Source organism: Tamandua tetradactyla, chromosome 14 (genome assembly GCF_023851605.1).
Source record: "Tamandua tetradactyla isolate mTamTet1 chromosome 14, mTamTet1.pri, whole genome shotgun sequence".
Classification (NCBI taxonomy): domain Eukaryota; kingdom Metazoa; phylum Chordata; class Mammalia; order Pilosa; family Myrmecophagidae; genus Tamandua; species Tamandua tetradactyla.
This window is the reverse complement of record NC_135340.1, coordinates 43,323,236-43,338,397: the sequence shown is the minus strand read 5'-3', so window position 1 is coordinate 43,338,397 and position 15,162 is coordinate 43,323,236. Positions and strand designations below refer to the sequence as shown.

The window sequence follows — 15,162 nt, the reverse complement described above, 5'->3', positions numbered from 1 at the left end:
CTACTGTTAGAATCGTGTCTGATAGTTTGCATCCACTTTTCTAATATGCTAAATCTTCAGAGTCAGATAGGCTGGATATGCCAGGGGATAAAGTTCCAGATCAGCCCTGTAAAACTAAAGAAATACCCTAACTTCCTACCCTTTCATTGAGACAAATCTATGTTATGATAGCTGTATAGTTTCTCAGTGACCCACGGTAAACTTTCATCCCAGTTACGCTTATTATGCTTCCCTTGCCTGTATCACTTTCTTGCCTACTTACTGATGCTTCCAGGAAATATCTTACACATAATTACCTTCAATGAAATTTTGTCTCTGGCTCTACTTTGAGGAAATCCAATCTATAATACCTATGTAATACTATTAGTTCTACATGTATAACCAATCAAAGTGAGGATTCCTAACATTCACCAAAGCAGTATTCCAGTTGGCTTTCAGACCTTATGAAAATCAGAAGGGATGTCATTTTATTCATTATTTGATAAGTGATCACAATTTTAATCATAAGACAATATTTAGTAGGTATTTTTGTCAGCTGCCATCATATAATTCTTACATAATAGATACAATTTCCAAGGTTAATAAAGGTATTAAGAAAAGGTTGCATAGAAGTAGTATAAACAGTTTTATGGAGGTAGATGAAATGTTCAGGTTCTGGACATATCAAATTTAGGATGCCTAAGTGAAGGTATCAAACAGGCAGTGGAGGAAAATAGTTTTAGAACTCCAGAAAGTGTTCTGATCAGCGAAACTGTGCAAACCATCCCCTTTTCCTTAATCTTTTCATTGCTATCATCATGTCTTTGTTCCTTAATGTATAGATGGCAGGATTCAAGGCAGGTGTGATAGCAACGTCAACAATAAACAGGTATTTGTCAAGTGATGATGTTGGGAAAGGCCACACATAAAGAAATATACATGGAGTAAAGGAAAGAAAAAACACAGTGATGTGAGCTGACAAAGAAACAAATGCCTTGGATAAGTCTCCTGAAGAACGTTTCCAGATGGTGACCAGAATGAAGACATAGGAAAGAATCAGCAGGAAAAAGGTACCCATGGTCATGAACCCACTGTTGGCAGCAACAATAAGCTCATATGTGGCTCCATCTGTGCATGCAAGTTTTATGTTCCTGGCTAAGTCACAGTAAAACTATTTCATTAGGGCCACAAAATGGCAAGTTTATAACAAAAACAAACTGAGACATGGCGTGGCTCATCCCAGTTACCCAGGCAGTGACTACAAACGAAACACATGTTTTGGGACTCATGATTTTCATGTAGTGAAGAGGCTTGCAGATTGCCATGTACCTGTCAAACGCCATGGCTATGAGGAGCACCATCTCCACTCCTCCTATGATGTGAATGTAGCATATCTGTGTTATGCAATCTTGAAAAGAAATCAGCTTGTATTCACATAAAAGGTCTTTGATCATGTTGGAGATTGTGGTAGAGGAAAGGCCCACGTCAATTATTAGTAGTATCTTTAAATGTCATCTCTAATTACTAACTTGTATTAAATCATGAAGCAAAATTTTTTGGAGAAAATGGTACAATATTAAAATGTATCATAAGCAATACATTATGAAAAATCTAAATTAGGGAAAAGGAAAGTAATCGACACTTTTGGCCTTATAATCTTTATTTACCCAGTGAAATAAGAAATTCAGCCAACGAGAAATTAGTTACAGTGACAGAGTCAGTGTGAAGGCAATGGAAAAATCCTAGTCTTACAGTGGCGGGAAACGCCTAAGTAAATGGTCACAAAAAAGTTCTTAGAAATTTTTTGGTTGGCCAACAGGAAGTACATGGGGGAATGCAAGTGAGAATCAAGAATCACCAAAGACAAAATGAAAAGTTTTCCCAGGATGATGTCAAAATAGAGTAAGGAGAATATCAACATGAGAAAAAAATTTAGTTTCCCAAGATGTAGAGAGTCCCAGCAACATAAATTCAGAAACCACAGTGCCATTTAATCCACCCATTGTCTGGTACCAAAGAGCTGAATTTCAAATGATCTGAGGACAGAACATGTGCTAGAGTCAGTATCAATAGCACTAAAATAGATTTCTTGTTTATTCTGTTATTTTTTTCAAGGGATAGATATATGATAGTTTTATGTTTGTGTATATAATGGACATCATAAATAGAGTCAAATAAATTTGCTTTTTCTCTTATACCATTAGCCGATCTTTTTTTAAAAAGTCCTTCCAAAATTTCTAAGAACTTTTTTGTGACCATTTACTTAGGCGTTTCCCACCACTGTAAGACTAGGATTTTTCCATTGCCTTCACACTGACTCTGTCACTGTAACTAATTTCTCGTTGGCTGAATTTCTTATTTCACTGGGTAAATAAAGATTATAAGGCCAAAAGTGTCGATTACTTTCCTTTTCCCTAATTTAGATTTTTCATAATGTATTGCTTATGATACATTTTAATATTGTACCATTTTCTCCAAAAAATTTTGCTTCATGATTTAATACAAGTTAGTAATTAGAGATGACATTTAAAGATACTACTAATAAAGATATTATTAGTAATTTATTAATAAATTATTTATAATATTATAATTATATCATTTATAATAAATATATAATAACAATAAAGATCTTGTAAGGATGGGTACCTAGCCAAAAAATGATGGCCTACATGCCAAACAGTAAAATACTAATAATAAAGATATTATTAGTACCTTTAATTATCATAGTAATAGATAACATTTATTAAACGCTTCCTTCTTGCAAGAGATTTTACTAAGCACATTCTCTTTTATAACTCACAAATTTCCATAACAGATGCAGTTTTATTAGACTCATTTTAGAAATTAAGACTGAGTCGAAGAGTGATCTGGTATCAGAGCTAGAAGTTGTATTCAGATTAATAAGACATCATTTTCTTAGCTTTTATCCCCCAAAGTATGCACTTCAAGAACAATTCCTTCAATTATCCCTTCACCTTCCATAAGTATTCATCAATGAAACTTTCTTCATTTTTTATGACTCAAATTTCTTTCCAAGCAAACAAAATCTCTGAATTTTGTGTTCATTTCTACTTACTTATTTCTCTGCCCAACCCTTGACTGGAAAGCTTTTCTCACTTTTTATTCATTCACTAAGCTAAAACAATTTCATTTCCACATCCTTTTTATTTTTTTGAAAAGCAACTCTGGATTTTGACAATTCCATTCAAAACTTGCCTTTCCATAATTATTTCCCTTGATCGTGTTTCATGATTTGACACTGTTTATCATTGATTTGTTTCTATAACTCCCTGTATTCTTGGTTTCTTGACTTTTCTAAAAGCATTCCCCTTCCAAGGGCTTCCAATAAATTATAATTTTTAGGTTGTAAGTTAAAAAGCTCTCTATTTAGCAGTAAGTATCTGTATTACAGTCCAAGGGGGTGAAACATTATTTTTTCTGAACCAGTTAGTTTAATGCCCTTTCACTTGGCTATGAGTTGGTCTAAGATGGGACATGTGACCCAGAACTGTTTAATGAGTCATAAAGCAGTGTCAGCTATTGGGGAGTTTCCTCTCTGAATAAAAAAATAATCTTCAGATGGAGAAAATAATTTTCCTGCACCCCTTTCTCTGGCATTTAATAGTAATGTTGCAGAAATCATGATATTCTATAGCCTACAAACCTGAAATGATAGAGTGAAAAGCTAGAAAAGGTTAGGGCCCAAAGGGCATGTTGAGCCACCTAACAAAAACCAGCAATTGTTTCCCTTCTCATTTCTTGTAATGCAAGAAATATTAACTCCTATTTGTTTAAGCCATTGTACATCAGGTTTAATGTAACCTGTAGTTGAAAGTGAATGCATTCCTAGCATTTATATAACAGCACTTTCTGAATTATGCTGCAATTTTCTTTCTTTTTCTTTATATATTTCACTGACATAATGATCATTGTTTCTCATTTCACCCTTTATTGTCATGCAACTCATGTTTTTTAATATTTGAACATATATTTGCTTTTATTCAGGACCCATTTACTCATTTTAACTTGTACCTACATGGCATGACTTCTAACTATGTAGCTTATCTTTGAAATTCAGAGGAATATATCCAGTGCTGAATGTGGTACACCCAAATAAAAATCTACCTCCACTTCAGGTTAATATTTCAAAACTGAACTCATAATCTATTCCAATTCCTTCATGAATATATTACCAAACTCCCAGATTCTAAGTATAGACACTTATGGTGCAATCTTGTTCCTCCTTTATGTTCCATGTCTAGTTGCACAATACTCACTCTCAAACATTAAAATTCCTTCCTTTTTTTTCTGTTTGTTTTTTTCTTGCTCACCTGCTACAAACTTTTCACATTGGCACTTCCTAAGATTTCTATAACATCTCGCTGCTTCCAACCTTAGCCAAATGCAGCCCAACATATTTTGCTTCCAGAATTGTCTAACTAATGATGAAATATAACTTTTTGATGTCCCAACTTTACACCTTTATTGGATCTGTCAAACGAAAACTGATGAAATTTCATGGCATGTCATATAAGACACTGGAGGAAATCAATAATATTTTATTTCAGAAGGAATTTCCTTAAAAATTAGGGAAAAGATGTACTGTATATTCATTGGATAAATTAAGGAAACTGTTAGGAAGGATCAGACATTTTTGAACATACTCCTTTTTTTAACAGAATTTTAAACCAACAGTAGCATCTGATATAAATGAGAAATTAAAATCAAGAGCACACAAGAGATAGAAACAGCCCAAATTTCCATCAATGGATAAGTGCCTAAACAAACTGTGTTATGTACATACGATGGACTATTATACAACTGAAAGACAGAATAAAGTCATATAGCATGTAGACACATGGATGGACCTTGAGAACACTACAGTGAGTGAAATTAGCCAGAAACAAAAATACAAATACTGTATTTGTATACAGTAAAAACACTGATACAAGCTAACAATAACAATAATGACTAACTTGGAGAATTTAAGTTTATAACATAGGTTACCAGGAGATAGAAATAGGATAGAGATTGGACAATTGGTGCTGAAGGAATACAGATTGTACAGTAAGACTGATTGTAAAAATTCAGGAATGGATAGCACAATACTACCTGATTGTAGCACAATAATTTAAATACACTGAATAAATCTGAATGTGAGTATGAGAGAGAAGGGCTGGGCATCCGTATGAAATCAGAAGGTAAGATAAAGATAAAAACTGAGATAGTATAATTTAGGAATGCCTGACGTGTACAATAATGGTGATTAAATGTACAAATTAAAAAAATGTTTTTGCAGAAGGAAAAACAAAGGAATGTCAATATTGCAGGGTGTTGAAAATAGATGGTATATGGGAAAAAGTACAATAAATGTAAGCTAGCATCTGTAGTCAACAGTAAGATTGTAATATGCTACCACTGAATGTAACAAAAACATTATGCCAAAATTAAATGTGAGCAGGCAAGAGATTGGGAAAGGGGTATGGATTCTTTATGAAAGAGAAGGAAATGTATTCACACAGAGTATGGTGGTGAGGTCATATCTGCACACTTAAGCTGGATTGTATGATGTGTGAATCAAACTATTTTAAGATGATCAGAGAGAAACAAGTGCTAGAGAAAATGCTGAAAAGGAGATGTACCTATTCATTGTTGGTAGGAAAATGAGAGGTGCAGCCCCTTGGAAATCAGTGTGGTGGTTCCACAGGAGGCAAGGGGTAGGTTTCCCATATGATCATGAAACCCCTTTGCTCAGTGTATACCTGGAGCTGGTGAATGTGGAGACATGAATGGATATTTGTTAACTGCTATTTCTGGTGAAGTGTTCATGATCCATAATGAAGGAGGTGATCTAAGGATGCAAGGGCAGAGGAATGGAAGAAGGAACTGTTAATTCTAAATTCTGAGATACTGAGCTATTTGTATATGACAAGGTCTTTCCCAGAAACTTCGAGTATTTAAGTGATATCTGAGGCTCAGGGTCAGTGCCCTGAAGCTATAAAAGTCAGCAGTACCCCATAGAGGAACTGTTTAAAAAGTTGAAAAAGTGATCAAACTTCAAGTAGAGAAATGAATGAAGCTGATCTGGGTAGGACTAAGGAATATCAGAACACAGGGTAAAGGATGATATTGTCCATGTTTTAAAACTTCAACTAAAAGGAGATATGTTTATTTGGTGCAAAATTTGTATTTTGGGTAACACATTTCCTAAACTAACTTGTATGGTCAGTTCAGTCGAACAATGTAAATACAGGGAATCTGAAATAGAGCATGAGATTTTGTTGATTTGTCCAGGTCAGCGTGATGCCCTGAGAAATCCAAAAGTGATCTGGACAGTAAATAAAGAAGCATTTACAAAGACCCCTTAGGGGAATGAGGAGAAAGGGAAAAAATTAACTCCCCATTTGGAGACTTTTTGATACTCTCACAAGCAGTGGGGACAACCAAATCCAAAGGTTAAGCCCTCAATTTTGGGGTTCATCCCTATAAAACTTATTCCCGCAAAGATAAGATAAGCTTACATAAAATTAGGCCTGAAAATAACCCCCAGTGAACCTCTGTTTTTATTCTTTCTGGAGAGATGCAAATGTTCCAAAAAGTGATCTTGGTGATGAATACACAACTATGTGATGATATTGTGAGCCACCAACTGCACACCATGTATGGAATGTTTGCATGTTAAAAATGTTTGTGTTTGTATGTTGTTTCATCAATAAAATTATTTAAAATGCTAAGGAAAATGGAAAATAAACAAATTTGGAGAGGCAGAAAGTGGATTATAGGTTACTTGGTATTGGGGGAGAAGGACGAAATGGGGAATTATTGGTTAAGGGATAGAGTTTCTGTTTAAGGTGATGAAAAATTTGGCAGCGGATGGTAGTGATGGTTGCACAATAATGTGAATGTAATTAATTCCATAGAACTGTACTCTTAAGAATGGTTAAAATGGCAAATTTTATGTTTCATTTATATTTTATTTCTGAATGTATATATAACATAGTAAAAGTAAAGGACCTATATAAAATTTAAAATAACAACAACAACAAAAATTAAGGGCACGACAATGTCTGGAGTACTATGGCTTAAAAATGTACTATAAAGTAGACTACAAGATTAAATAAAGTAATATTATTAAAATGTGATTGGGCGGGCCATGGTGGCTCAGCAGGCAGGAATGCTTGCCTGCAATGCCAGAGGACCCATGTTCGATTCCCGGTGCCTGCCCAAATAAAAAAAAAATAAAAATAAAAAATGTGATAGCAAAGCTACCAAAATATATCAATCACACAATTATCTACTTGAAAAACGTAAGATACCTTCATGGAAAATATTAAATTTGCTGAAAGCATTTTTAATACACAGTTTTAACCTCTTAAAATATGATAGAGATCTCATATATTAGCACTATATAGAAATATGAGTAGAATCTATTGAAAATTATATAAATTGTTTTTATTATATTTGAAGGCCTAAATAAAAGAGATCAAACTAAACTAATGTAAAAGAACCCTCAAAATTACATAAAAAATATCAATTCTGACTGAACTAATCTAAACAATAACTCTAGCACTCATCAAAGTCCAGTGAATATTTTTCCACCCATATAACAGATTCAAGAGAGTATTTCAATAACCAGGGATGTTTTTGAAAAGGAGATATAATTGGTTTTAGGGCTGATGATTTATAGTTTTCCATAGAAGGTATTAGAATATATAAAAAATGCACAGTTAATTAATAACTGATTTAATTTCACTAAAATTGAACAAATAAATGGAAAGAACACGGAGTTAAGAATTAGATGCATTTTTAAAAATTTAGCATACATTAAAGAGGACACTAAAGTTATGTAGGTAAATGAAAGATTATAAAATAAGCTCATAACACTCAAAAGTTGTATTAGAAATATAAAATTGAAAGTATCCTACATATATATAATATCAGAAGGGTGATTCAAAGATTTAAATGTAAAAGTAATATTTAAAAACTTAATAAAATATATATGAATTAACTTGAGATTTAATGGCCTTTCTAAATTTACCCAAAGTTCAGAACTCTATTTCTTTTATATGTTTTTCTTCCCAGTGAATGCTGAGCAACTGGGAAGCAGCTCCTCTAATTCTCAGCTGTCGAGAATGGGAGGTAGTCCAATTATCCAGAGTACGATTTGGTAAAAGAAGTGAAATATCTTTTAACTGTGACACTGGAATCCTGTTTCAAGAAGTAATTATAGGGAGGTATTTAAATAATGGACAAAGTATGTTTGCAAAGTATTTTTACTTGTCACTAATTTTTATATTACTAACTTTTTAGAAAAAAAATTATCTCATCAAGAATAAGGGAATTATTAAATAACTAAAAGTACATACAGTAATATACTGTAGACTATAAAGCTATTATGCAAGTCTATATTAGCAAGCATGGAAAGATATTAATAAGTCATGGAAATATAATTAAATCATTTCATTTCTTAATTTTTAGTAGTATCACATGGCATTTTGTAGGAATAAATATTTAGGATTTAGCCAAAATTGCTATAGGTGGAGGGATTTTCAATAATTTTATCTTCAACTTCAACTGTATTTTAAGAGGTGTTATTAATTGTTTTTCTAATTCAAAAACAAGATAATATCAAAATTAATGAAAGGAATAGGAAAATTCATACGTAAGCTATTTTCAATTTGTAGTATAATGGTTTCTTGCATAGACACTGTGGCCAAAGTGTTTAAACCCCACATCCTTCTAGTGTGAGTTACTTAACTGCCTGGTACATCAATTTCTTCACTGATAAAAGAAAAAAACTAAGAGCATATGCCCCACATGTTTGTGTTCAGTTCTAAATGATTTTAAATAAAAAACATCATCAGAAAATGCTCCGGCATGTAGCATAAGTGCTCAAAGTGTAATCTGTTAAGATTATTTTGATGATTTTTAGGAAACAGATCTAGAATTCTTCAGATTGGGAATATATTTTATATTCTCCCTGAAAACATAAAGCTAGCATACTTCTTCATGTTATATTCAGTTGGAATGAAATGACAATAAGCATTACACTTTTATGGTCCTCATTTTCAGAGAGAAAAAGGATAGACTATTCATGATATCTCACATCCCACTTTAACAAAGAGATGAACGTTTTGAAGAATATTTTATATTCAATGAAAATGAGGAGAGACGGACCAAGGATATAAAATAACATGCATAAAAATCATTCAAATAAAGAGAACTAATGAGAGGAAGAGGAAAACTAAAGAGAAATAGCATGCTTGTGGGGAGCAATAAAAAAAGGTGGGTAATTATAGAAGTCAGTGCTGGAGAATTGAAGAGTGGGTTTCTCACCTGTCTGCTCAGGCTAAAGCACCACTGCAACACGATGAGGATTGAGAGACAGAGATGCTGATCCCTTTATATGTTCACTATCATTGCTCAAGACTAAGTTTTAAATAATTCCCACAATTGGGAATGAAACCAATTAGTGAGAATCGGTATTAATGACCACTGCCTTACTCCATTATTTGCTTTCTACAGACTTTATGTCTTTGATGCACACCAGTTTTTCCAAGGGGACATGTGTCATGCAGAATAGAGTAATAGTGAAACTGAGCAATTTACTGTATGGTGATTGATTTTGTTGCTGTGACAATATTTCCTCCAATTTCAATATATAAGCTGTTTATTTTAAATGTTCATTAAATTATTTATACTTGTAGAAACCACTGAAAATACGTTTATCATCAATCTGAGGCTCAAGTCTAACAACCATCATGGACCAATAACCTGTGCTGCCTGGTGGTTATTACAGTGCTAGATATTCCCTTCCTCTTAGAGAGCACATTTTATTTCTTTTGAAGCCTTCATTTTCTATCTCCTTTGATGGTTCTTTTGGTTTTTCATAAAAAAATAAGTATTTTGTTTGCTCTCCCAGGTCAGCCGTACTCCCGAATTGCCATCTCAGTCGCCCTCATGTCTCTTCTTTAACTTTTCTGTGGAGCAGGGCTAATCTGGAACTATTCGAGTTGGCCATCTTCCCGAAAGTCGGTGGCTTTTCTTTTTAAAAAAAATACATTTATAATACAGTTCCTGTAAATAGGCTTTAGCTAAACCTTCCATATTCTCTTTAAATTGTATTTTTATTAGCATTCAGTTCAAAATATTTTCTTGCTTTGCATTGTGATTGGCTTTTAATCACGGTTTACTTTGATGTGAATTATACTGACTTGCTGATGAGTTAAATCAAATCCATATACTTAGAAACTAGATGGACAATACCTTTTGTAGTTTATGAGTACCAATTATCCAGTCTTGCAAGTTCTCAATAAAGGAGTGATGTTGTTATTTCAAATTAATTGAGAAATGTGACAGAAACTAATATGCAGGCTTCAAATCACTTATGAACAAATAGTGGCTAGTATAAGTAAAGGTATACCTCAAGGAATACTATTAAGAAAACTTCATCAGAAAATATTCTGAGAAGTCACCATATGGCCATTGTATGTCTGTAAATGGATCTTAAAGATGCTTCTGTGTTAATCTGGTACAGGAAACATAGCTTTCTGAAAGCATGTTGATTAAGTCTGAATTTCTTTTTTTTGTATTTTAGGAAATTAAAAATAACTATTACTATTTAAACATATTTGTTACTTTAGTTATTTTGTCACTATGAGCCTTTTGAATTTAATGTCATAGAAATAAATGTTAATTTGTTATTATTAAATTTTTAGCAGTTAGTATAGCGACTAAACCACAAGAAATCATGATTTTCTTCTGTTCATGAGAACAAACTAGAACTTAAGATTTTAAAAGGTTCATATGATTATTAATTCCATATGTCCACTTGGCCAGATTATGGTATCCAGTTGTTCATGCACTGGCTTGATTGTACTGTGATGGTATTTGGTGGATTTGAATTATTGTATCTATGACTGAATATATCTACAATCAACAAAGAAGATTGCCTTCTGCAATGAAAGATGTCACATCCAATTTGTTGAAGGTCTTAACTGGAGAACTAATCATTTCAGCAATCAGAATAAAGAATTTTCATATCTACAACTGCCAACCAGCTTTTCCTGAGAATTTACTGAAACCTTCATCAGAGTTCTCAACCTTCACTGTTTTGGCTTGCCAATCCCCATGGCTCCATGAGCAATTATTATAAAACATCTCGTAATATCCTCTCCTTTTTCTCTGCGGAGTCCTGACAAATACAGTTTATATGTAAAATTTTATTCAGAAAATGCCATACATCATCAAAGAATATAGAATATGCAATATTGCAAAGACACTTTTATTTTAAAAGATGTCATAATGCTGATATAACTAGCTTTCTTTAATCACTTCATTAACAGTAACACAAACTGCATTCATTTCTTTCTGAAAATCCTCAAATATTACATATGTATGTGTGTGTGTTGTGTGTGTGTGTGTGTGTGTGTGTATAGTTGATTTTTGATATGAGGTGATGGCTTCTCTAAAAAGCAGAAAGTTGGTTAGGTATATAATCCAAAGGCATGCAGCTTATCTGAGCCTTGCAGAAATTGAATAAGCAGTACTATCATACTGTGGTTATTGATAGTTTCTCTTTGGCTTTTGTCTCATAAGCATAATTTCTTTTGTTTTGAAGCAAAACATTCTTCCCAATTCTCATTGCTCCCTTGTCTTATGATTTTATGTAAAATAAAGCTACAATAATAAAAAGTCTTTATTACCAAGAAAGAAGAGATGAATTTCAAAGAATTGCAATTTTCTACCTCTGTCTTTAAAGAAAGATATTCAGTGGTAACTGTACCTTTAAATAAGCGATCAAATCTTGAAAGTGTGAATTAAAAGGAATAAGCTTGTGGAGTAGTGGGGCAACAGTGTAACAGTTAGATTCATATATCTTTTTTTCTAATGAAAGATCATTCAAATAATTAGTATTCACTCTAGCTAAGCTATGGTAAGGGTTAAAAATTCAGGCATTTTTATAAAAAATGGTAATAATAATCAATAACTCTAAATTATTTTTTAAGAAAGATATAATCTAGGTAAAAGACTTACCAGGATGCACAAACATAGGTAATGTGTAAGAACTGGTAGTAATTAAAATTATAATAATAATTTTATCTGGTAATCTTTGAACTTGTGCAAAGGAGTATGTGTTCTGAATTATTATTATCTCTAAGGTGTAATAAAGCAAGGGTTGCCTTTTTTTCATGTAATTTTATAACAGAAAAGAGAAACTGCATTTTTGAACACTCAAAGTTTAACAAGGCATGGCTCCATTTCAGTTTAAAAGTCAAAGTGTGACCAAATTTCACAAAGATTTTCTGTTAATGGGCCATCTAAAAAGCATTCCTTGAATTTATATGATGGTTTATCAATCACTTTATAGCATTCTTAATCTCTTTATTTATCAGTGTGTAAATGGCTGGGTTCAGGAGAGGTGTGATTACTGTATAAAACACAGCATGAAACTTGTTCATCCAGGTGATGCTCAGTGGCCACAGATATATGAAGATTCAGGGGCCAAAGAACACCACCACCACAGTGATGTGGGAAGTGCAGGTGGAGAGAGCCTTGGAGGCCCTGTCCTTAGACTTAAGGCACACAGTTAATAGGAAGTAGGTGTAGGAGATTAGCAAGACGATGAAACAAGTTGTGGCCAAGAACCCACTGTCAGCATTTATCCATATTCCTAGAGTGTGTGTATCCATGCAGGCTAGTTTGATCACCAAAGGGACATCACAGAAAAAGCTGTCCACTACTCTGGGTCCACAGAAAGGTATATCCAAAATCATAGCCAGTTGACTCATGGAATGCCCAAAGCCAATAATCCATGATATTAAAAATAGCCAGATGCACTTTTTCTTGTCCATGATGATGGAGTAGTGGAGTGGTTTGCATATAGCCACCTAAAGTTCATAGTCCATCAACACGAGCAGCACCATCTCAATTCCTCCTAGGAAATGTACACTGAAAATATGACTCATGCAGCCTCCAAAGGAGATGGTTTTATTATCCTTTAGGAAGTCTGTGGTAAATTTAGGGGTGGTGACTGAGGAAAAGCAAAGATCAATAAAGGAGAGGTTGGCTAAGAGGAAATACATGGGGGAATGGAGATGGGGGTTAGTTACGATTAAAAACACAAGAAGAAAGTTGCCCACAGTGGTCATCAGGTAGAGTGTAGAAAATGGCAATAAGAGGAAGTGCTATAGTTCCTTTGAGTTACAAAGTCCACGAAAAATAAACTCAGTCACCACAGATAAGTTTGCTTCTTCCATTTAGTACAGTTGGTTTCAATGTGTCAGAAAGAGAAAGAGAAGATCTAAGCACTTCTAGAATGGAAAGCAGAATTTAATAATCAAGTATTAGAGAGCAGATCAATACTTCTCACATGCAAAATTAAATTCTTAGTGTTGTACTAAGCTCAAAATTGAAAATAAATGTTTCATGAATTTATAAAAATGCACAATTGTATGTTCAAGAATGGAAGCTAACCTAGGTGAAGGAAAGGAAGACCAAAACATTACCCCAAATAAGTTCAATTCTTATGCATCTCAAAGATAATTACTCATTTAAAATGTAAGGAAATACAATCCATACACAACCTCTCTAAGTCTTGAATCCATCCCTCCTGCAAGGAATAGAAGGAAATGTCTTGAATATAGAGCTCTAAAACATATATGGTGTTCCTTTATTTTACCAGAGATGATCCTGGTCCAAAATCTGCAGCTACATTTTTATTCAAAATACACTTCTAAGAAACAAAGTGTATTTTTTTCTAAGATTAGCTACTGCTAATCTGCATTACAAGGGTAGACTGAATTGAACCAAAGTCTACTGCAAATTATAGGAAAAGTTTCCACAAAATAATATGTTCCAAAGAAGATTTTCAATGCTCCTGCACATTTCTAGTATTAGATATTTTCCTGCATTTTGAATCTCCTCATGGAAGATATTTCCAGAAAACCACCTACTGCTTGAAAACTACCGGTTGTTAATATAAATTGGGTGGCCCTTGGATTTCACTGAAAATAATGATTTCTTTTTTTTCAGGAATATATTAAATGTTTCTGTTATTGCTTACTGTAATGGGAGAAAATATAAAGTTTGTGATCCTTTATCCTCAAAGTATTCATCTCTATTAATTAAATTGAGATATCTGGAAATACATATATTTTCCCTAATTCAGAAAGCAATACTTTTCTTCCTTTTCTCTTTCCCTCCTCCCTTCTCTTCTTCTGTTTCTTGCTGCAGCTCTCCATCTCTATATTTTTAATATAACCCTTTTCAGACTAGAAATTTAGAGATTAAAAGTTGACTAAGTAGTACATACTTTGTACCAAATGCTATGATAAACACTTTAAAAACATTATCTAATTTTAAAATTACAACACATTGTCATTGTATATATGAGAAAGCTTTACTTTCCCAAGTAATACATCTGTAAAGTGGCAGAGTTGGAATATAATCAGAGGTCTATTTTACAACAAAATCTCCAATATAGCCTCTCTGGCTGAGATTGTTTCCGGTAAGAGTGCTGATTTTGAGAAGGCAAGAGCATTAGATTTCCGAAAGAAGACATTTTGTTCTATTAAGAAGTTATCCATAGGCAAATGTGAATGGCCAATGATGATGGAAAAAGATGTTCAGATTTATATGAAAACCATTTCGACTTTATTATCTTCAAACTGAACTAGACCTAGTCCTATTGAAATTATTGACTATGGTTTTTCTCCATTTAACATTTTGATCAAATGATAAAAATGAGCAAAATCTAAAATGGATAGAAAATGTCAGGATAAGATAGAGGTCCTGTGAACACAAATATCCAAACTGAACAACTGAGAACTTTTAAGATAGCAGAAAGACAGTATTTTTTGTTAATGGGTGAAACTCTACTTGTAAGGAGTCTTGAAATTTCAGGGATTAGATGGGAGAGAAAATTGTTAATTTTTCCATAAGCATATCAACTAAATAATACATTCAGAACATGAAACTCAATGAGTTTGTGGAAAAAAATGCTACAAAACAAAACGAAATTTCAGTCCTAAATTAGTGGAGGAGGTGCATGGATAAGAAATGAAAATTCAAAATTCAGTTTGGGATACACTTACCCTTTGGAGATCATCTGTGAAACCAGACTTCTCTGATAAAATTCTCTGAATTCTATGTTAAGTCTGAAATGAAGTTCAACATATGTAC

General features: G+C 33.2%; 2 pseudogenes; both read right to left on the bottom strand.

Annotated features, from left to right (window-relative positions):
* Window positions 1–742: 742 nt before the first annotated feature.
* Window positions 743–1,982, bottom strand: LOC143655393 (olfactory receptor 4F15-like; annotated as a pseudogene).
* Window positions 1,983–12,299: 10,317 nt separating this feature from the next.
* On the bottom strand, window positions 12,300–13,238 carry LOC143655036 (olfactory receptor 4K3-like; annotated as a pseudogene).
* Window positions 13,239–15,162: the final 1,924 nt, after the last annotated feature.